Source organism: Hyperolius riggenbachi, chromosome 11 (genome assembly GCF_040937935.1).
Source record: "Hyperolius riggenbachi isolate aHypRig1 chromosome 11, aHypRig1.pri, whole genome shotgun sequence".
Lineage (NCBI taxonomy): Eukaryota > Metazoa > Chordata > Amphibia > Anura > Hyperoliidae > Hyperolius > Hyperolius riggenbachi.
Window position 1 is genome coordinate 38,864,657 of NC_090656.1, and position 25,043 is coordinate 38,889,699.

Genomic DNA, 25,043 nt, shown 5'->3' on the forward strand with positions numbered 1-25,043 from the left:
TTCGCCTGTGCGAGCGCCGCTGTCAATCATCTCCACGTGGTCCGGAGTGTACTGCGCAGTACAGGACACCTGGCGAGGCACCATTGGGGCCGAGAGCCAGCGGCAAATGGCGAAGCTGCGGCGAGGGACATAGCGGTTGCCAGGGGCTGGATGAGGCCCAGGGTAAGTAGTACTGGGGTAGGAGGAGTTGATTGATTACTCCTTTAAGCCTGCTGTACCCTTTCAATTGCCAATCATTGACCAATTGTACCGCCTTCATAAAGTATGAAGGTTTCCCTACACAATCTGCTCATAGTAGTCAATATCGGTTGACCCTCAGTGTGTACCAAGCTTAAAGTGAATCCGAGATTAACTTTTACTCATTGCATAATGGTGTTCCTTTCCTATTATTTGTAGGGCATTCCTCAAGCCAAATACTTTTTTGTTTTAATACTAACTCCCTATAAACTAAACAAGCCACGCCCACAGGTTTTCAGAGAGCCAAAGCACTTTCAGACAGTACCAAGGGCTCATGGGAGCTCAGTCTGGGCAGGAGGAGGGAGAGGTGTTAGTAACTAGAGATTTCAGCAGCAGAGGGGGAAGAGGGAGGAGGAGGGGATTCATTTTTTTTCACAGGCTGAGTGCTGAAGATGCAGATAAGCCTGCCTCTGTGTAATGTGACAAACAGAACATGGCTGCTGTCATTGTTTCACAGGAAGAAATAATCATATTCTATTAAAGCTGTTTGCAGCTAAATTTGCTGTGTAAACTATCTAAACTTTAGATAACATATATAGACAAGTTACTTGTTATAGTTAGTTTTTCATCTCCTCGGATCTGCTTTAAGAGTAAAGACTGCTCACAAATCCCCTTTTGTCACATGGTAAATTAACAGCTAAATTAATTTAAATTCTTGTACAGGACAGAAGGAAAACATATAGAATTGCACCCTGTACGTATTTAGAGAGAGTTAAGCTTGTCTGATTCCCCCCTCATCTGTGAATAATCACAAGTTGTAATTTGATCTCAGCTGTGTCAGCTGGCTGCCTCGGCAGAGCAGGTAATTTGTAAACACCGGATGTTAACAATATGTCTACTTCCATGAAAGCAGGAAGTAGACACACTGCAGATTTATTGCAGGAATTGTATCAGCTGTAACAAAGAAATGTTTTTTCTTTAAAGGTCATTATACTGTTGCTTATCTTTTAGAGCGGAGAGGAAGTTGGTCCACTTTAATAGCAGGAACTCTTATTATGTATTTGAAACACTCCAGTATTGCCAGCAGGCTTTGTCACTCCCTATTTGACAGCTTGGAATAGGAATCCATGATGTGTGCAAATAAAGTTAAGGAAACAGGCTGAAATAAAGTTATTCATTAATTTCTGGAATGCTGAGAGCTGAACTAAAGAGATAGCTTTTTTCCTTATACAAAAGAGAATTTCTCTTCAATCACACCAGCGCACATTTGTGTCGTTTTGCTGCATGGAAGCGCAGATTCTCAATCTGCATAAATATAGACGCGGGTGAGTATAAGCAGCATTCCAACACCTTCCCCCTGATCCCTGACAGCAATTAGATAAATCCCAGAACCAACATTCAGCTATGCAGGTTCACAAATGTAGGTTACCCCTGTTTGGTATGTTTGGAAAACATTTGTTTTCTACTTTAAGGGCACAGTCACACTTTGTGTGTGTGGTTCAGCATGGTAAGCAGCTCTGCACATGACGTTCGATATACAGAAATATCAGGCATTGTATAGAAAGGGGTCTGACATTCCTAAAAAAGCCCCATCATACAGAAAAGTATTCTAATGAAGCAGGGCCCTGGGCAAGACAGCAGTTTTAAACCCCTGCTGAAGATCAGCAGTTTTCTTTTTCTTTTTTTTGTAAGATTTGGTGGGGGCTAGCGAGGGTCAGATTTAACAATAAGGCACTGCAGGCACATGCCTACAGGTGTCTGATGATGGAAAGGAGGCTCACTTCAATCCTCCTCCTCTATGCAGAGCGTACATGAGAGGTCACTCACCTGGGTCTCGGCAGTCCACTGACCAGATTTCCCTTTAGTCTGGGTAACCCTCTAGCTTCTTAGCATTAGGTCTCCAGAGGTAACCTCAGTATTATAGGGCACCTGTAGCTACCTATGACGGGCAAGGGAAATAAGGGAGAAGTGACAGCTGGGCCAGGCAGCACACGTGCGGTGTGGTTCAGTAGGGGTTTGTAGGTTCATGGAGGGTTCCAGGATGTCTGTGCCAACAGGCTCCTGTGGTGTAAATCCAGGCCTGGGGCTAGCATCTACCAGGCCCCTACACTCTCTCCCGACTTTAGGCAACTGCCTAGGGTTGCATTGTGGATGGATCCAGCTCCGCTTTCAGACACCCCCTATTTTGCATTGATGCAAACTTGAACGCAATCCCTCCTACAACAGATGCTAACCCCAACAGATACTCCCCTTCTGTTGTGTTTGTTGGCAGGTGCATCATTTGCGCACTAGAGCTCATCTATACCTTACAGCCGAAACCCCAGGCAGGTCTATGCACCATAGCCAATAGCAGGGAGAACACCCAAACACATACCACTAGGAAATGGTGGCGGGTGACAGAAAGAATTGTTGGGCAGGACTGAACCAGTCAGCACAAACCCAATGCTCAGCCAACTAATGAACAGAAGAAGAACCTAACATCATGGTATAACATATTTCCAGATGTTAGCTGTAGTAAAACACTGATGCAGGGAAATGGCAAACATGAAGATGGCAGTTGTGCTGGTTGCTGTTGATTTACTACTATCATCTCTCAGGAGCAAGCAATTATCAGGTTTCTACTCAAAATCCTTTCTTGGACGAAGATGGGGTAAACAGTTACTAACTCTCTCCTTCCGTTCCTTACTGGGGAAAGTCAGACTCTCGGGAAACAACACCATTGACCCTCTCTGGCTTCAAGAAACGTCACAGCTGTTAAACAGCCCTCATCCACATCTGCAATGACCTGCTCATTTAAGTAAACCAATGTGAGTGCTCCATCCTGAAAGTGTTGGATGTCCACATGACTTTTGTAGCAGCTGAGATCTTGACTAGCATCTTACTGGAGTACTGTGGTATAAATGGCCTAGTGGCTTAAGTTCTCCAGTAGTTCAGATATTTCTTGGTTGTCAGAACAAAAGCATCCTTGGGATATCCTTTCCCATCCAACCTTGCACCCATAAAATACGGTGTGCCCCAGGACCCAATCCTATCACCTCTGCTATTCACCATACACATGCTACTACAAGTCAATGAAAAAAAAACCATGACCACACATGCTATGCTGGTGACACCCAGCTATAATTCAACTTAAAACCTGGTGTCACAAACCCTACACCAACTATAAACACTACCTTAGCTGCACTCCATGAGTGACAACTGGTTGAAACCAAATGCTGTTGAAATGGAAGTTATAGGAGACCAGTGCCTGGAAGCCAAACCGCTGCACATTCAAACACCAGTGAGGGTAGAGGGCTCAGGTCCCATTAGCGCCGACCATATATTAACTGATATGGAATTAAATATAAAAACTCAAAGCCATGAATCTTCACCCAGTCACATAAGGAACATTGCAAAGATTAAGCAGCCCAGCCAATCAGAAAATCTACCAAACCTGGTTCAGGTTTTCATTTCATCATCACATCCAGACTACTGCAATGCCCTGTACTCTACACAAGTCTTCCACATAAAGATATGTATGGCATGCAGTAAGTACAGAAACCAACCCCGCCTTTGCCATATAACACCAATGCCCTTATAAAATTCACATTTCTGCTATGTTTTCTCTTAGGTGATATTTTGAAACCTTTTAAATAAAATGCTTTTTAAGCCACCAGCAAGCAAGAAAATACTCAGAATAATATTGATCGTACTATTTATTTATTTTGCCTTTTTTGTTTATTCGTGAATTGCTGTTTCCTTATTACACTCAGTCAGGAGATCTCCATCCCCAGAAGAGTATAAATCCAGATAGAAAGGCCACCTGTAGAGATGGCCCGAACGGTTCGCCGGCAAACTTCGGTGGTTCGTGTTCGCGGAGAACCGCAAACTTTTCCGGTAGTTTGATTCGCCTCCCATAATGCATCATTAGGTCAACTTTGACCCTCTACATCACAGTCAGCAGGCACATTGTAGCCAATCAGGCTACACTCCCTTCTGGAGCCCCACCCCCCTTATAAAAGGCAGGCAGCGTCAGGCATTGGACTCACTTGTGTGCCTGCAGTAATTAGAGAAGGGAGATCTGCTGCGCAGAGGCTTATAGGGAAAATTTAGTTAGGCTCGTGTAGGCTTCTTGGCTTGCTCCTTGCTGATTCTTATTGCTAAAAAAGCACCCCTCAACGACTCTTTTGAGAGCTAATCTTGTTCTTGTGATCTATTTTTTTTTGTGTGGCCCACTTGCATTATATACAGCCCTGTCAGTTAGTTGCAGTTAGCCTTTGGCCCCTTGGTGGTATAATTACTACTGTGCCAGGTGCACAATACCCATCACTGTATATACCTACCTGTTGTTCACAGTGCACCCACCTACCTACTTGAGCGCACGCAGTGTCACTGTGCCTGTCCGGTACCTGTCTGTGTGTGACAGGTGCACATTATAATACCCTTCACTGCATATACCTACCTGTTGTGTTCAGTGCACCCACCTACCAACGTGAGCGTGATATACCACTCCATGCATACCTGTAAGCTGCACCTGTGTGACTAGACATTGTATTAGTCAAGTCAGTGCATACCTTTCACTTCATCCCCCTAATATGGACAAAACAAAAGGCAGAGGCAGGCCACCAGGCAGGTCTGTTCAAGGTCGCGCTGTCGTGATTTCGTCCGGCCCTCGACCAAAGTACAATGTTCAGAAGAAGGCATGTGCCATCAACCCCCAATATTGTCAGGACGTAGTTGACTATTTAACACAGAACACCTCATCTTTCTCAGCTTCCGCACGGAAGCGTGACATATCTTCCTCCTCCTGCTCTGATTCTGGCACCCCACTTAACACTTAGTCGGCCACCACCACCAAAGTGCCATCACCCCAGGGCTCAGCGGTGTGGAAATTTTTTTGTGCGTAGGGACAACTACCTTACCAAGGCACATGATTACAAAGCACAAACTGCAATAGGATGACCACCTGAGGAAAAGCAGCACACAAAAGCAAAGCCACACACCGCAGTGGAAGATACCAGGTCACAATTTTTTCTCAAAAAAGGTGATACCTAAACTTTACCGTGATGTTGAAAGACAAGAGGTGACATCTCTGGCACACAGTGTTGGGTCAAGTGTCCATCTGACCATGGGCTTCTGGTCTGCAAAGCACGCTCAGGCTTGCCTGAAGACTAAGTCAGTCTCCACACACAGCATCTCTGCCTGCACGCCATGTGACTGCCTGCCCCAAGACTAAGTCAGTCCCCACACAGCATCTCTGCCCACATGCCGGTTGACTGCCTTCTCCGCCACCACCAACAGGGTCCAGGACTCCAGGTGGATTCCTGAATTTTTAAGGCCGCTGCTAGCAGCAGCCGCTATAATAATTATTCTGGTGCGTGTACATGCCTGCCTAATTCTTCTGGCTGCACCGCAGCAACAAAACAAAAAGGCATGTACATGTGCCAATTCTCCTTCGTGATCATTACCTCGCCGTGGTGAAGGGGCTTGCGTACCACAATGAAGCAATGACCGCCGACTAAATGTTCTGTCAGTCACTGTTCTTTCATTCAGCTACCTCAGCCCGGCGACCATATGGGCTGGAAAGCCGCCATCACCTGCACTCTCGTCATGGTGCGCACCAGTCCAGCACGGCCGTCACTACACAAACAGCGGTTTGCAGTCACTGCATACCTTTCACTGCATCTTTGTCTGCACATTGTATTATACCTGGCAGTCAGTGCATACCTTTCACTTGAATGGATGGCAGACTTGCCCTCCATAACCAATTCTCGTTAAAGGATTTAAAGTTGATCCATCTCATATACAGCAGGGCCTCAAAAGTCCTCCTGTATTGTTATTTTTGGTGACTACCTCGGGATGTGCAAGCCATGCCTGCTGCCTTCCTTGGATGTGTAGTGGTGGTAGCAGTTTCTTAGGCTCCCACTCCGGACCGGAATTGAACCAGGATTCCCCGGGCCATTACCCGTGGTCACCATGGTACTGAGTAAGCACCATCGAAAGTTTCACACAGTTGAATGAATGGCAGACATGCCCTCCATAACACATTCTTGGCAAATGCTTTCGATTTGATTTGTCTTGTGCTGGGTCAAGGGTCCATCTGACCACAGATGCCTGGTCTGCAAAGCACAGTCAGGGCAGGTACATTACTTATACAGCAAATGGGTCCTTACTTGGATGTGTGGTGGTGGTAGCCGGTTCTCAGGCTCCCACTCCGGACTGGAATTGAACCCCGATTCCCCAGCCATTACCCGTGGTCACAATGGCAGACTTGCCCTCCATAACAGATACTCATTACAGGTACTGAACAGCCAGCAGAAAATGTAATTTAAAAAAAAATAGATGTAAGCTTTAACAATGGTAGAGAAAGAACCATTGAATGTTGATAAGGCATTCAGACATTACCTGATATCACTGAGGAAGAGCAATCTCGCCATGGTGCGCACCAGTCCAGCATGGCCGTCACAACACAAACAGCTGTTTGCGGTGCGTTACACAGTGAGTTTGGTGTGTCAGTGTGAAGCAGTACTCTAATTATACTCCCTGATTGATGTATACACATGCAAGATGTTTTAAAGCACTTTAGGCCTGCAATTTAGCATTCAATGTGATTTCTGCCCTTAAAACGCTGCTTTGCGTCAAATCCAGATTTTTCCCCGGGACTTTTGGCGTCTATCCCACTCATCCATGCAAAAACTCAGATGTTAGATCCCTTGAAACATCTTTTCCATCACTTTTGTGGCCAGCATAAGTGTTTCTAGTTTTCAAAGTTTCCCCCCCCCCCCCCCATTGAAGTCTATTGCAGTTCGCAAAAGTTTGCGCGAACCTAACTGTTGCGGGCGTTCGCGAACTGAAAATCAGAGGTTTGGGCCATCTCTAGCCACCTGTAGTCAAGTATTTACGACCGTGCCACTTTTTCATCTGTGACATAATCAACATTGCAATTGACTACTGATCTTTAAGAAGATTACACTTAAAAGTAATTTATGGTCTAAAGCATTAAACATTGCATAAAAGTAACAGCTAAAACCATTTGAGTGTTTTTTAAGGTAGTCATTCAACTGCTAAAGCCTTATTGGATTGTGCTTGAAATGTACTACATTGTGTAAACAAGGTAGGAACCTTTCTGCCTTATCCAGGGAGGAAGAAAAAGAAGGGGGGGGGGGGGGGGACTTCATCTTCTTTGGTTTCTCACTAATGACAATTACAAATCAATCGGATGTTGTCCTGCAGCCGATAATGATATCAGTCATCTTCAGTAATGCATAAAAATGAATCCTAATTACATCAAATGAAATCTTAGTCCTGGAACCCGCTAGCGCTTTGTGATTTGAAAAGCTCTTGCTAATGTAATGCTATGGGTGTGATCCCACTTGACCGACGTGATTTTAGAAAAATCCCCCATAGCATTGCATTAGCAAGAGCTTTACCAAATCACTAGTGCTTAGAAAAGCCTGCTAGTGAGTTTGAGTCCTCATAATGCACATGTCATGAGTTTTAAGTACTTTGGGGCAATGCACTTCACTCATTTGTAGGAACATCAGCCATTTGTTTTTTCCCTCCTGAACTGGTTGATCAAAGTTTAAGATTCCTAATTTTATTTATAACATTAAATACACTTTTTAAATTGTTACACTTACATTTTGTGACATGGTCATTGTGCCTTTTGCTTGGGAATATTCGTTTTTTATTTTTTCAATGACCAGCAGCTCTACTCAGAACCTGGTTTCCTTGAATACATTTCTCACAGCCCCCACATGTACCGTTGCTCCGGTGATTGTGTGTCCTTATGTCGTAGACCACACCCAACTTCTTCACCTCAGAAGGGCAGACAGAAGCTACCCTGGATATTACAAGCATACAAGACACAAATACGGATTACCTGTACAACAGTCATGGATATCGCAGACTGATGACTGTGCTAGGCAGACAAAACTCTAATTATAATAGTCTGTTTCACGTCCTGAGAGACTGTCCAGGCGGCAATCCCTCGAGGACTCTTATGTCATAAAACTGTCATTACAGCAGCTCGAAGCCAGAGAAAACAACTGTGCATTTATAATCTCCATGCCAGATACCGTGCCAAAAACAATGATTACCTTACTAAAAGCAGCACAAAAATAGACCTGTGTGAGAAATAACAGGGCCCAGCGGGTCTGCCACATCCTGTCCATCTGCAGTACTACAATAAGGGACAGTCACATGACTCTCAGTGGATATCTTGGCTGATGAATGAGAATATCTTCATCATTCAGATGTCACTTTCGGTGATGCAAAAAATGTAAAAGCGCCGTTCAATAGCCAGAAAGAATTGGCACAAGTGGGACTCAAAATAAAGTCATTTTTAGTCGTTTACTTTCAATAAAACATCTTTTTTAGACTAATTAGAGAAGATCAGAAAGCAGAGGCTTCTGGGTGCTTCCAGGATGAGCGCTGCTTGCCGCATGCCGATGCCGCCCAGATTTCTGCTTCTGCTCTTCTTTGGTTACACGAGGAAATCGGTGAACTCATTAATCTTTGCAGATGATGTGAAAGTACAAAGAAGCTTCCTAACAAGTTTTTCAACATTTTGCTGCTGACTGTTAATTGCCTGTCACATCCGATCCTCCATAAACCTTACATGGCCCATTAGAGGTGTCTTTAAAGCAGGGGTAAAACATGTAGAAAAGGCTGAGAGTAGTATAATTAATGACCTCTGTGGCAGTTCTTAAAGGAAAATATACCAAAATAATGACATTTTATAGATAGGTAGCTTAATATTTTATTTTTCATATTATGAAGGTCTGATTAACCCCTTTGGGACCAAGGACGTTACAGTTACATTCTGTGCTGCTGAATAGATGCATAACTATAATGTCCCTTGGTCCCACTGGCCGCAGCCGAATAGGGAGATTCCGCTGTCATATGACAGCTGACATCTCCTCTCACTGATCAGGAGCCATGGCAATTGGCTCCTGATCATGTGATCACTACAATCGCCGCTCAACGTAGTGATCACTAGGTGGTGGTGGAATAAGAAGATCCACTCACCTCTCCTGACGTTGCTCCGGCGATCATCGCTCCTCCTTCGCTCTGCCCGGCATCCAGCCTCGCACTGCCTCCAGTATCGGATCCTGGCTTGATGACATCATCAAGCCTGGACCCGGAACTTAGCGGTAGTGCAGGCTGCAAACCGGGTGGAGCGATGATCACCGGAGCAACGTCAGGAGAGGTGAGTAATTGCTGGCTAGCTATACTGAGGACACCTAAGCCTTTCCATCTATACTGGGGACACCTATGCCTGGCTATTTATAATGGAGAAACCCTTAATTTTACACCCCGGTCCTGAAGTGGTTAAAGAATGGTTAAATGGCACACAGAATTGTTTTGGTATTTGAGTGCATAAGGAAAAGCAATGTCGAACAGGAGAAGGGAGAAGCAATACACGTGGAGCAAGTTAGAAGTTGGAGGAGCCAACCATGTGCAGCAATTCAACAGGAAATGGAAAAAGTGAACTATGTACAGAAATTCAGCAGGAAGTAGGAGGAGCAAACTGTGTAAAGCAATTCAGTAGGGGTGGGAGCAGCCAGCCACATGCAATAATTCAGCAGGGAGTGGGAGGAGCAACCCATGTACAGCAATTCAGTCAGAAGTGGGAGGAGGGAACCATATACAGCAATTCAGTAGAAAGTTGGAGGAGGAGTGAACCATGAGCAGCAAGTGAACCGGAAAGGGAGCAACCATTTTTACAGCAATTTGGATTCAGTTAGTACCCAGTAATTATTTAAGTGCAAGTGTACTAAAAATTATACTTTAACTGAGTCTGAGAACCTCCTCCCCATGCATTAAAGGACAACTGAAGTGAGAGGTACACGGAGGCTGCGATATTTATTTCCTTTTAAGCAATACCAGTTGCCTGGCTGTCCTGCTGATCCTCTGCCTCCAATACTTTTAGCCATAGACCCTGAACAAGCATGCAGCAGGTCAGGTGTTTCAGACTTTAAAGTCAGATCTGACAAGATTAGCTGCATGCTTGTTTCTGGTGTTATTCAGATACTACTGCAGCCAAATAAATCATCAGGGCAGCCAAGCAACTGATATTGTTCAAAAGGAAATCAATATGGCAGCCTCCATATTCTTCTCACTTCAGTTGCACTTTAACATCCTTCTTAAAGTAAACCTAAAGTGAAAATAAACTTACGAGATAATGACTGGTATGTGTAGTACAGATAATAAATAAAACATTAGCAGCAAAGAGTCTCCTATTTGTATTTTCAGTTATATAGCTTTATTTATAACATTGCATCAGATTGTCACAGTTGCATTTGGATTCCACACTCTGTATTTTATAGGGGAACTGAAGTAAGAGGTATACGGAGGCTGCCATATTTATTTCCTTTTAATCAATACCAGTTGCCTGGCAGCCCTGCTGGTCTATTTCTCTGCAGTAGTATCTGAATCACACCAGGAACAAGCATGCAGCTAGTCTTGTCAGATCTGACATTAATGCCAGAAACACCTGATCTGCTGCATGCTTGTTCAGGGGCTATGGCTAATAGTATTAGAGGCAGAGGATCAGCAGAGGGGCCTGGCAACTGGCATTGCTTAGATGGAAATAAATATGGCAGCCTCCATATCCCTCTCACTTCAGTTGTCCTTTAAGCTGTAAAACAAAAAAGTGCCTTTGAACTTCCCTGCAGTAAAACCTTATCCTAAGCTTTCTCGCACCTTTTCCTGGCTGTTTAAAAGGACCACTATCTCGAAAATTGTAAAATTTAAAATATATGTAAACGCATAAAAGTAAGAAGTATGTTTCTTCCAAAGTAAAATGAGCCATACATTACTTTTCTCCTATGTTGCTATCACTTACAGTGAGTAGTAGAAATCTGACAGAACCGACAGGTTTTCAACTAGCCCATCTCCTCATAGGGAATTCTCAGGGTTTTGTTTGTTTTCAAAAGCACTTCATGAATGGCAGTTGCTCTGTCCAGCTGCCCAAAAAAAGAGTGTGCAGCGAGCAGGGAGTCTGGCCAGCATCATTGTATAAATGCTTTCCAGGGAATGTCTTTATAAAGAACAAGAGCCATGCTGAGAATCCCCCATGAAAAGATGTCAGATTTTTACTACCTACTGCAAGTGACAGCAACATAGGAGAAAAGTAATTTATGGCTCATTTTACTCTGCAAGAAAAATTACTTCTTATCTGTATATGTTAAAATGCATTTTAAAATTGTACAATTTTTCGCAATAGTCCTTTAAGCTTTATATTTGCTTTTGAGAATGGACTTCTTGAGGGATTGACTATATGCTCTTTTGCATAGATCCCAACTCTATTTTTTTTACATCATTTCTAACAATTTTTAGGCCATTAACCTCCCTGGCGTTCAATTTCCCCAGGATTTATGTGCAAAAAATGATCAAATTCATTTTCATAACCTTTTTTCCTGTAACTTGCCAAAATGTGTCAAGCAAGGGTCTAGTCTACAGTGCAGGAAAAATACCGCTCGCAGCATGTTATGTATTGACGTGTATAACCGGGAGGTTAATGTCTAAACCACTGGCAACAAAAGTGAGTATATCTTTAAGTGAATGTCACAATTCTGCCCAAAGTGGGAATATTGTGTGCCCACCATTATTTTCCAGCACTGCCTTATCTCTCTTAGGCAGTGGCGTATTTAGAGACTTATTTAGAGAGTTGCAGCCTGCCTGGCTCCACTTCCGTGCTGTGCCGTCTATGTCACTCATGCCCCCCTCCACTCTCCCATTCCGTGCTGCCATCTGCACTACCCCCCAGAAATACTGACAGACCTCTCCTCAGTTCAGCGCGACCAAAGAGATAGAAGAGTGGCTCACAGTGACCATGGGTGAGCTTCAAAATGCAGGAAGTGATGTCATTAGTCACTTCCTGCATTTGAAATGCACTTGTGGTCACTGTGAGCCGCTGGCCACTCTTCTGTCTCTTTGGTCGCACTGAACTGAGAGGAGGTCTGTCAGTATTGCTGGGGAGTCAGAGCACTGCACGGGGGAAAGAAATGCATCTATACTATGGGGAAGGGCGACATTTGACTTACTATACTTGGGGGGGGGGGGGGGGGGCTATACCTTAGGGGACGCATTTGGCTTGCTATTTGGGGGGGGGGGTCTATACAATGGGGCACATTTGACTTACAAAACGGGGTGGATTTTTATGAATATGTGTGTGTGTGTGTATACACAGTGGTTTGCAAAAATATTCAGCCCCCTTGAAGTTTTCCACATTTTGTCATATTTCTGCCACAAACATGAATACATTTTATTGGAATTCCACGTGAAAGACCAACACAAAGTGGTGTACACGTGAGAAGCGAAACGCAAATCATACATGCTTCCAAACATTTTTTACAAATAAATAACTACAAAGTAGGGCGTGCGTAATTATTCAGCCCACTTTTTTCTAAACTGCAGTCAGTTGCACATAGACATTGCCTGATGAGTGCTAATGACTAAGTAGAGTGCACCTGTGTGTAATCTAATGTCAGTACAAATACAGCTGCTCTGTGACTGCCTCAGAGGTACTCTAAGAGAATATTGGGAGCAACAGCACCATGAAGTCCAAAGAACACACAAGACAGGTCAGGGATAAGGTTATTGAGATATTTAAAGCAGGCTTAGGCTACAAAAAGATTTCCAAAGCCTTGAACATCCCACGGAGCACTGTTAAGCAATCATTCAGAAATGGGAGTATGGAACAACTGTAACCCTACCAAGACAAGGCCTTTATGGAAGAGTGGCAAGAAGAAAGCCATTGTTTAAGCGGTATTGTCACCATAAAAATCAAATTTCAAAAGGAACTGGTCTGAGTGTGTTAAGTAATAAAGATGCTAATCCTGCATTCAAAACTTGCAAAACTTTTTCTGCTGTTATGGTTTGTAGTTATCACATACTTTAGGAGTAACGTAAAAGTCAAGGAAAATGGGGGGTTGGGAGGCATATGCAATAAACTCAGACCAACTAGTTAATTATAAGAGTACAAAAAATGCTTTAATTAATTACTTATACAGAGATCATTAAAAAGAATCGCACATAAAATGCAGCCAGACATTCAGCACCGCCACAACTCATGTATCCTCATGCACCCATACCTAACTGTGACCACCTAATGAGGTCAGGGATCCCCAAAAAAAAGGATTATCGATTATGGCCAATCCAATATGACAAAAATAGAAGTATCCTGTTTAATCCCAGCAATAGTGTCAGCTGCAGAAAGAGGTGGTTTAGGTAGCAAGCTGTTAGGGGGTATAGATGCAGGGGAATGTATGGCCCAGGAACCAGGGCCTGCCCTCAGATTAGCAGGAAAGGCTCATGCAGGCAGATACAGCAGATCATGCACCTGTATCAGGTAAGCGGTAGTTCATACTGCAGCAAAAGCAGTTAATAGTAAACTTGTATACTGTACCCACTCCAGCAGAAGGTGGCACGAAGAGGCTTCTGGTCTTGGTCTCTCAGCCCACCGCCGGAGCTCACGGCTGAGGGAGAGACACTAGAGTTCCAAAGATCAGCTTGTCATGTGTTATGTCCTCAGTATGTCGGTTTCTGCACCAGCAGGTGTGTAGCAGGACCAGTAGTTACCGAAGAAATGCTAGCAGCATGCGACAAGCCCCAGCAAGCCCGGTATATAGCAGGAACGTAGGTAGCCGCAGATGGACAGCGGCGAACGGCAGACCCCAGCGGTTAGGGAGGTGCAGAGGCAGAGAGCAGCAGAGACCCAGTCTGGCTAGCACGAAGTGCGACGTCCAAGACACGCCAGGTGCCCTGAAATGTTTCGCCGGGACTTCCGGCTTTCTCAAAGGGAGGCGTGGTAAGCATCACATCCGTGCCCTGCCTAAATACACACACGCAGCCATTCGCAACAGGCAAGCATGTGCGTCATCCACCCAGGGAGGCCACCACCAATCCAGCACTATGGGGCGGAGCTGAGAACAATTGTAAACAGCTCCGGCGTGTGGTGCTCACACACGCAGATGGTGAATAGTGTAGAGTGGTGAGTGGCTATAGCTGGGCGATGCTAGCAGAAGGCACATGTGTGCCTAGCATACATATAAATCACAAACAGGTATTCCCACTCTTCTTAAGTAGAGAAGGGGAATAGAAGGAAAAAGAGAATTAATGAAAAAAGTTTATATATAAGACAAGAATATATGTATCTAGAATTTATCAAACTAGAGCCAGCATGAAAAAACCCTTTTATTTAGTATAATCAGGGGCATCATGAAAACAACCTGGATCTCAGGTCAGATATCCCCAATGTGAATGTTGCACTAGCAAACAAGAATCAATAATTCAATAACAAGCATGCAATGTACATGGGTGTCGCAGAGGGAGGACCAAAGTCCCAAAACCAATCGAGGCTGAACGCCACCGGACACAAGGCCTACCAGAAGGAGCCACACAACAAAAATATGGGGAAGGAGACAGACATCACCGAAGGAGCCGCGGCGCAGACCAGACAGGAAAAGGGGAGAAGCAAGCCCATTCATAGATAAATATCAGATTGGCAGGAATGCCGCATAACCCACCGAGTCATTCAGACCAGGTAGGTCTGTAGCCTTCAGTTCAAAAATCCATCGGGATTCCTTCTGGAGGAGCAGCCGATCGTAATTACCCCCTCTAATTGTCATATGTATGCGGTCAAGGCCAACCACTCGCAGGCCCCGGCAGTCACCACCATGGACCGACTTGAAGTGCCTTGCCACGGGTGTAGTGGATGTGGTGCTTCTAATGTTGGCAAGATGCTCGCCAATCCTGCTTTTCAGATCGCGACCAGTCTTCCCAATGTAGAAGGCTCCACACTGGCAGAAAAGGAGGTATACTACAAACAGAGTGTTACAATTGACAAAATGCTGTAGTTTCCAGCGATGTCCGTTGGGGAGCTGAACCTCCCTCCCCACGGATAGAAATCTACAGACACCACAACCACCACACCCGTATGTACCGGTAACTCTGCAGTGTACCCGTGTTGGCACACTGCCATGAAAATGACTATGGACTATAAGGTCCCGGAGGGATGGCGCTCTTTTGAAAGCAATCTTTGGTTCAGATGTAACCATTGTATTAATTTTAGGATCATTTGTTAAAATATACCAATGCCACGAAAAAATGCGTGCAATCTCCTTATGCTGAGCAGAGTATTTGGTACAAAACCGCACATCTCTGTCGCCATCCCTCCGGGACCTATTCCTCAAAATGAGGGCAGTGCGATCGGCAGTGCTTGCCCTCTGATAAGCCCTCCTCAACAGATTGTCTGGGTAACCACGGTCCCTAAAACGGGAGCGTAGGTCTGCCGCCTCTTTTTCAAATGTAGACATTTGTGAGCAATTGCGTCTCACACGGAGGTACTGGCCCACAGGGATACCCCGAATGGTATGTTCGGGGTGAAAACTGTCAGCTCGAAGGAGGGCATTGGTGGACGTAGCCTTCCTATAGAGCCCTGTAGACAGACAGCCTTGCTCATCAACAACAATTTTTAGGCCATTAACCTCCCTGGCGTTCAATTTCCCCAGGATTTATGTGCAAAAAATGATCAAATTCATTTTCATAACCTTTTTTCCTGTAACTTGCCAAAATGTGTCAAGCAAGGGTCTAGTCTACAGTGCAGGAAAAATACCGCTCGCAGCATGTTTTGTATTGACGTGTATAACCGGGAGGTTAATGTCTAAACCACTGGCAACAAAAGTGAGTATATCTTTAAGTGAATGTCACAATTCTGCCCAAAGTGGGAATATTGTGTGCCCACCATTATTTTCCAGCACTGCCTTATCTCTCTTAGGCAGTGGCGTATTTAGAGACTTATTTAGAGAGTTGCAGCCTGCCTGGCTCCACTCCCGTGCTGTGCCGTCTATGTCACCCATGCCCCCCTCCACTCTCCCATTCTGTGCTGCCATCTGCACTACCCCCCAGAAATACTGACAGACCTCTCCTCAGTTCAGCGCGACCAAAGAGATAGAAGAGTGGCTCACAGTGACCATGGGTGAGCTTCAAAATGCAGGAAGTGATGTCATTAGTCACTTCCTGCATTTGAAATGCACTTGTGGTCACTGTGAGCCGCTGGCCACTCTTCTGTCTCTTTGGTCGCACTGAACTGAGAGGAGGTCTGTCAGTATTGCTGGGGAGTCAGAGAGCACTGCACGGGGGAAAGAAATGCATCTATACTATGGGGAAGGGCGACATTTGACTTACTATACTTGGGGGGGGGGGGGGGGGGGGGGCTATACCTTAGGGGACGCATTTGGCTTGCTATTTGGGGGGGGGGGGTCTATACAATGGGGCACATTTGACTTACAAAACGGGGTGGATTTTTATGAATATGTGTGTGTGTGTGTATATACACAGTGGTTTGCAAAAATATTCAGCCCCCTTGAAGTTTTCCACATTTTGTCATATTTCTGCCACAAACATGAATACATTTTATTGGAATTCCACGTGAAAGACCAACACAAAGTGGTGTACACGTGAGAAGCGAAACGCAAATCATACATGCTTCCAAACATTTTTTACAAATAAATAACTACAAAGTAGGGCGTGCGTAATTATTCAGCCCACTTTTTTCTAAACTGCAGTCAGTTGCACATAGACATTGCCTGATGAGTGCTAATGACTAAGTAGAGTGCACCTGTGTGTAATCTAATGTCAGTACAAATACAGCTGCTCTGTGACTGCCTCAGAGGTACTCTAAGAGAATATTGGGAGCAACAGCACCATGAAGTCCAAAGAACACACAAGACAGGTCAGGGATAAGGTTATTGAGATATTTAAAGCAGGCTTAGGCTACAAAAAGATTTCCAAAGCCTTGAACATCCCACGGAGCACTGTTAAGCAATCATTCAGAAATGGGAGTATGGAACAACTGTAACCCTACCAAGACAAGGCCTTTATGGAAGAGTGGCAAGAAGAAAGCCATTGTTAAAGCGGTATTGTCACCATAAAAATCAAATTTCAAAAGGAACTGGTCTGAGTGTGTTAAGTAATAAAGATGCTAATCCTGCATTCAAAACTTGCAAAACTTTTTCTGCTGTTATGGTTTGTAGTTATCACATACTTTAGGAGCACTGGCCCTAGTGTCAAACAGTGCCAAAGAGTTGAATGCTGGGAGTTCTTTTTATCTATAATATATTCATCCTCTTCCATTTATTTCCCTGTCTGGCTGCTTATCAGAAACACCCTCTGATTACTTGTGTTTACAAGCAAGGCTGGGGTGACTCAGTGATTGGATGTGTAAATTAAAAAAAACAAAAAAACAAAAAAAAAAACACAAGACAGTGCAGTTGTTAGTATACAACTCAGTGGGAGTGTCTGAAGACTCTGGGAGGAGGGCAGCTAATGAATACACAATGAGCAAGAGAAGGGAGGGGGTAAAAAAAAAAAAAAAAAAAAAAAAAAAAAAAAAAAAAAAAAAAAAAAGAGTCAGGGGGGATATGATGTCAGCACTAGCTTGGCAAGATGGCCACTGCCTAGAATAGGATTTTCTGCTTTTCTGTTTTTCCTTTTTAAAATTCACAGGAATCATTAAGTGGATAGCACAACACATCTGTTATGCAAGTAGAAGTAGTATTTATCTACTTATATATGTGTTTTTTATTTCTAGGTTAGCATGGGTGTCGCTTGTTCTTTAACAGAAAAGCATAAGAAGTCCCGTTTGCAGTTTGCCACAAGCCATGTGGGGGACATAGTAAACATGTGGAAGAAGGTGCTCTGGTCAGATGAGAACAAAATGGAACTTTTTGGCCAAAATGCAAAATGCTATGTGTGGCGGAAAACTAACACTGCACCTCACTCTGAACACACCATCCCCACTGTCAAATATGGTGGTGGCAGCATCATGCTCAGGGGTTGCTTCTCTTCAGCAGGGACAGGGAAGCTGGTCAGAGTTGATGGGAAGACGGATGGAGCCAAATACAGGGCAAACTTGGAAGAAAACCTTTTGGAGTCTCCAAAAGACTTGAGACTGGGGTGGAGGTTCACCTTCCAGCAGGACAATGACCCTAAACATAAAGCCAGGGCAACAATAGAATGGTTTAAAACAAAACATATCCATGTGTTAGAATGGCCCAGTCAAAGTCCAGATCTAAATCCAATCGAGAATCTGTGGCAAGATCTGAAAACTGCTGTTCACCAACGCTATCCATCTAATCTGACTGAGCTGGAGCTGTTTTGCAAAGAAGAATGGGCAAGGATTTCAGTCTGTAGATGTGCAAAGCTGGTAGAGACATACCCTAAAAGACTGGCAGCTGTAATTGCAGCAAAAGGTGGTTCTACAAAGTATTGACTCAGGGGGCCGAATAATTACGCACACCCCACTTTGCAGTTATTTTTTTTAAATGTTTGGAATCATGTATGATTTTTGTTCCACTTCTCACATGTACACCACTTTGTATTGGTCTTTCACGTGGAATTCCAATAAAGTTGATTCATGTTTGTGGCAGTAATGTGACAAAATGTGGAAAACTTCAAGGGGGCAGAATACCTTTGCAAACCACTGTATATGTGTGTGTGTGTGTGTATAATATATATATCCAGGGGCATAACTAGAGGGAAGAAGCCCAGAGCTATAAAGGGGCCTCAACTACTACTTCACTCCTTCCGATAAAGGGGTCCATTCTCCAGATCAGGTGTTTTTGTGGCTACATTTATTATGGGTGTGAAGATTATGATGTCCATGTTTGTTTTATGGCCCTTGTGAGATGGGCTGTGAAGGGAAAGGATTCGAATCACAGCCAGGGCACTGCATGGAGTTTGTATGTTCTCCCTGTGTCTGTGGGTTTCCTCTGGACACTCCGGTTTCCTCCCACATCCCAAAAACAGAGATAATTTAATGGGCTTCCCCCTAACTTGGCCCTAGACCACGATAGATACACTACACAATACATACATAGACATAGGACTATGGTAGGGATTAGATTGCGAGCTCCTCTGAGGGACAGTTAGTGACAAGACAATATACTCTGTACAGCACTGCAGAGGATGTTGGCGCTATATAAATACTAATAATAATTGGGGGCCCCATCAAAAGTTTGCAGGGGGCCCCATGATCCGTAGCTATGCCCCTGTATAGATCACCTGCTCCATCATAGTTGCTGCTGCCTCTCCTGCTTGTTAATGCTGGTAAATGGGAGAACAAGTTACGCTTCAATAGAGCAAGGCTTCCTTAGTATTCTGAATGTATATAACAAGGTGCTCTGCAAGTATATGAAACCCATTTATTATTCCTATTAGCCATGTAGCGTGCCTGGGTACTAAAAATTTATCAGGATAAAAGATGATTAAAATTCACCAGGAACGTATAAATCTTACGAACCCCGAGACACAGCGAAGCCGAGAACCGCGGCCGGATCAAGGTGACTCGTGCCGACAACAGACGTCGCGTATAACAATTACCTAAGTCGTCTGATCTGTGTCTCTGCTAGTATGTCATTTACATGATTACAGTTCTGACACCAAAGTAATTTTCTGTATAATCACACATCTTTATTTACAAACAAACAAGAAAAACTATTACAATTTTCACATTTGATGCCACCGGTTCAGAGAAATTTGCTTTGAAAAAGTCGTCACATGACTCAAATCTCTGCAAAATTATAGCGGTGCCAGCAAAACAAGAGTTTCTTCCTCTGCACAGTGCATCACCTGACCCTGCCCAACCCCTCCCTCTGAACAGAGCATCACCTGACCTCGCCCAGCTTCTCCCTCCGCACAGCGCATCACCTTACCCCACCCACCTGCTCCCTCTACACAGCTCATCACCTGACCCCGGTCTCCTTCTCTCTTAGCACAGAGCATTATCTTACCTGCCCACCTCCTCCCTCTTCAGAGATCACCTGACCCCACCCACTTCCTCCCTCTGCACAGAGCATCACCTGACCTCGCCCACCTCCTCCCTCTGCATAGCGCATCACCGGACCCTGCCCATCTTCTCCCTTAGCACTGAGCATTATCTTACCTGCCCACCTCCTCCCTCTGCAGAGATCATCACCTGACCCCACAAACTTCCTCCATCTGCACAGAGCATCACCTGACCCTGCCCAACTCTCCCTCTGAAAAGAGCATCACCTGACCCCGCCCACCTCCTCCCTCTACACTTACCACCCTTAGCATAGAGCATCATCTGACCTGCTCACCTCCTCCCTCACCTGACTCCAACCACTTCCTCCCTCTGCACAGAGCATCCCCAGACCCCGCCCACCTTCTCCCTTAGCAAAGAGCATTATTTTACCTGCCCACCTTCCTTCCTCTTCGTTATGCTTCTTCCTGTGGAGCACAAAGTGGGGATGGACAGGGTCAGGTCTGCTCACAGGTAGGGTTGCCAGGTGTCCGGTTTTAGACCGGACAGTCCGGTTTTTGGCCGCTGTGTCCTGTCCAAAAAGGCATGTTAAACCGGACAATTAAGATGTCCGGTTTTATGCCTTTTGCCACTTGCCGCCAGTAACTCCGAAACATCCGTTCATCAGCCGTTTCGGAGTCACAGAGATCATTCTGCCCGATTAGCAATAGGGATTCGGGAAGCACTACTGTGGATATGGCACCGCCCCTGTTTGTCATCACATCACAATACTGAGATCCGCCTCCAACATGGCGGCCTGTACGGCTCCGAAGTTGCGACATGGTGATGTACGACATGCCGCGCTAACTTGTGTGCGCATGCGCAGTGTCTGTAGTGAGGCTGTCTCCTGATGGTGGGAGTGGGGTTTTTCTGCAGTTTGTAATTCGGCAAAACTGTGCAGGACTCGTCACCAGCAGTATGGCGTTCAACTTCGGATCTGCTACAGGGGCCAGCACTAACCCAGGTAGGAAGATAGTGAGAGATGGGGACACAAAGCTCGGGGGGTGTTGTATAGAAGCAGCACGCTGTCACACATGCTTGTCAAACCTTATGTTACTGATGTCTCTCAACACGATTACAGCAATTGAAATACAGTTTGATTATGAAGTCAGTGTAGCCCGTTTTGGGTAACAGGCCCACCACCCGTCCGCCAGCACTGCGCGACCGCTGATTCGCTGCCTGGCTGTCAGTCAAAGGCACAGCCAGCCAGCTTACGCGGCGTAAGTTACGCCAGCTTAAGTACCGCCCCCGAGCCCGCGCTTCCCGACGTTGCTACGTGTAATGCTTGTGCATTTACTGGTGAAAAGCGGTCTCTTATTATGTGCATTTACTGGTGAAAAGTGGTCTCTTATGTGCATGTACTGGTGAGGACAGTTAGTGACATGGCTATGTACTCTGTAATGTGCTGCAGAAGATGTCAGTGCGATATAAATACTGTAAAAAACATTTTTTTAAAAGCCCATTGCTTAGCCCCACTCTACATAAAAGTGCGCTTCTGACTCCGCCCCTAACTCCACCCCCTGTCCGGTTTTCTCCATCAGCCGACCTGGCAACCCTACTCACAGGAAATGACTGGCGGGCACCCTCTTTTAGCTCCTCCCTGACTACTTCCTGTGGGTGATACTGAAATGAGGGAACAGAACACGGACTGGTGTACAGCACAGGACGTGAGCACAGCAAACCCAGACAGCCAAGTCATACAAATAAATAATGTAAACATAATGTATGTATTTATGCAAATGATTATATATTCCACACAAAATGCATTAAAATACATGAGGCTGAGTACGGGGTTTGCACACCTAAGGATAAGTATGACAGTTTTAAAGATGTAATGAAAATAACTGCACTGAATAAAATTGCTTATTTTTACAACGTTCATTAATAAAGGATTGTCGGTGTTTGCTGGTTGTAAAATATTTTCTCATCTGGATTTTCCTTCTGAGATTTATCTTAAGCCCATTCAGGTGATCTTTGCTTAATGTTTGTGTACTGAGAGTTCTAAAACCAGTGGAAAATATATCTGATCTCCCAGAAAGCTTGGGGGGGGGGGAGGGATGTGTAACTAAACAGGGCTGTGACATCACTGGGAGGGCGGTACTACATACCAATATACATCAGTACTTAGATATAGGAGGCCTTTCTGATGCTAAAACCAGGAAAATGACAAAGGTGGGTATAATAATTGCCATGTCCTGCATCCTACAGTGTCCCTGCGTCATGCCTGGTGCACATGCGCTGCACGCGGATGGACTTCGGCCATCACAGGAAGGACGGGCACAGGGGCGGGCGTGTGCGAGAGCGTTGCGGGGGGCGTTGCGGGGGAGGGGTGGCCAAGGCCCATTACACTAGTCCTGAAAAATTTTCTGCATTCTACTATATGTCACTACAGGGCCTCTTTAAAGAACCCTACGGTTACGTAGGATTGTTTCAGTCAAAACAGTTACTCTATCACAAATCGTACATCTTTTAAGAATAATCTCTATTGCAGTCCAAACTGCTAATCTCAGATTATAGATTGTTAAAAATTAGCTAAAAACGGTCTAGGATTGCCAGGTCGATAACGCATCATCATAAAAGATTAGAGGGTTTATCTGTGCCTCATCCAGTTATTACACGGGCTGTACAAGTGGTGCAGATTGTGCCAATTTATGCTGGAATATTAGCAGTTCAAATTGAGGCTCAATTATTTACAAGGGATCCTGTAGTGTGAAAATGCACACAGCCCCATGTAGGGTGATGCATCTAAAATAGCGCAAGTTAAAAAAGGGTGCAGCTATTTCTTCAATGTGTGTTAACGGCTCTAACATTTCCTGTAACACAGCCATGGCAACTTGGGTGTAGAGCTAAAATGGGAGTCGGTTCGGCATCACCACAGGAAGGACTTGCGTAACAATACGGTTAGATTAGGTGTTAGCAAAATATCTGTAACAATTACTAATACTTCACTTTCCTAATTAGGCAGTGACAAAAGTGGAATATCAGTTATATCAGTTATTTAAGAGTAAGGCATTGGAAAGGGGGGGGGGGGCATAGGAAGAGTGGGTTAGGGTTTAGCGTGGGTGGGGCTCATGTGAGTTAGTTTAGGGGTTCAGTCATGGTAGAATATCAGGAAAATGTACCAATATTCTACTAAAGGTAAAGGCCGGGACCAACTACAGCAGCGGTCTTCAAACTAAGGCCCGCGGGCCAAATGCGGCCCCCTGAGGCTTTTTCACCGCCCCCCCACTCACAAAATGTATTGCTTATAGATGCAGCCCACTGCATCTTTAACCACTTTACCCCCCGTGGTACGGATTTCTCCGTCTCTTTTTCCACCCTTATAAAACCAAGGGACGGAGAAATGCGTACCTCCCGCGCTACCGCCGCTGTCCGCGCGCTCCCGCCGCTCGTGCACGACGACGCCCGCTCGCCCGGAGATCAATGAATGGGAAAATCCATTCCCGTTCGTTGATCTAAGCCCCCGCAATAATCTGCTGCTTCTATGAGAAACAGCGCGATCATTGTGATTTTCCCAGCCTCATAGTGCTTCCTGTAAGCATCCTTCCGGAGCATGACCTGGACTTACAGGTCGCATGAACACAAACTCCCTGTGGCCATCTTGTGGCCAAATAGTAAAACTACACCCTAAAGCATTTTACATATACAAATACATTAGTTTTACACAATAAATTAACTCCTTACCTCCCACACTCCCCAAATTTTTTTTGTTAATGAAAAAAAAAAATACAAAAAAAAAAAAAATAGTTACCTTAGGGACTGAACTTTTTAAATATTTATGTCAAGAGGGTATAACACTGTTACTTTATAAACTACGGGCTTTTAATTAGTGATGGATGCAAAACTGAAAAAAATGCACCTTTATTTCCAAATAAAATATTGGCGCCAAACATTGTGATAGGGACATAATTTAAACGGTTTTATAACCGGGACAAATGGGCAAAAACATTTCATGGGTTTTAATTACAGTAGCATGCATTATTTAAAAACTATAATGGCCGAAAACTGAAAAATAATTTGTTCCCACATTTTTTGCCTATTTTCCCATTAAAATAATTCTTGGCATAATGTCCCACCTAAAGAAAGCCTAATTGGTGGCGAAAAAAACAAGATCTAGTTCATTTCATTGCGATAAGTAATAATAAAGTTATAGACAAATGAATGGAAGGCGCGCTGAAAGGTGAAAATGACTCTGGTGTTCAAGGGGTAAAACCCCTCAGTGGTGAAGTGGTTAAATATTGGTTGCTGGCATATAGAATAGCAGTGCTGGCACCACCCATCCACAGGGAAGCCAGCAAGCAATAATTCACTGGCTTTCAATATAATTTCGCATCAGGTGACACTGCTGTCCAATTGGATGACGTATGGGTATGCTTCTGGGTATGCTTCACTGTGTCGCAACGAGGTTTTGCAGGTGCCTCCTGCAGGCATGGTCGGGTCGGTGTCAAAGGTAATGTAATTTAAAGAAAACCTGAACTGAAAATTAAAAGTCAAAATAAGCATACACAAGTCATACTTACCTTCCATGTAGTCTACTCCTCAGTGTCTTTCTCCTGTCCCGCGTCCTGTTTGTTCATTGTGATCAAGGGAATTTTCCGTCCTCCATTTTGAAAATGGCCATTACCCATAACCGCTTTCTGGTCAGCACACAGTTAAACTGTAACAATGCCCACTTGAGTCATAGGGAAACATGGACATTACCTGGTACATCAGTTTTCCTCTCAGCTATAACTGACAGCAACTGATATTTTACTGACAGCAACTGATATATTTCAGATCTGACAAAATATTGTCAGAACTGGAAGGGATTATTGCCAGAAGAAAATGGTGAGCTTCTGAGAGGAACTGATGGCAAGGTAACTATGTAATGTTCATTTGAAGTTACCTCATGTGTTCATTTTTAATATTTTTACTCAGTACAGGTTCTCTTTAAAGGAGCTACAATTTAAACTACCTAGGTTCAATGTCATGTTTTTCTACATCATTTTATGTATATTCCGGGCCCCCAGCAGTCTGAAGTAGGTTGACTCGGCCCTTGACTGAAAACTTTTGGGGA

General features: G+C 44.5%; 1 protein-coding gene across 4 annotated transcripts in view; it reads right to left on the reverse strand.

Annotated features, from left to right (window-relative positions):
• CHST8 (carbohydrate sulfotransferase 8) overlaps nucleotides 1-25,043 on the reverse strand; it is a 584,914-nt gene that overhangs the window by 476,204 nt on the left and 83,667 nt on the right. The window contains exon 1 of one of the 4 annotated variants that reach the window (XM_068260865.1): nucleotides 7,797-7,893. The exons of the other annotated variants lie outside the window; for them this stretch is intronic. The gene's annotated coding sequence lies outside the window, so the exon portion shown is untranslated. Of the gene's footprint in view, nucleotides 1-7,796; nucleotides 7,894-25,043 lie in introns of those variants that run through there. 4 annotated transcript variants of the gene reach the window in all.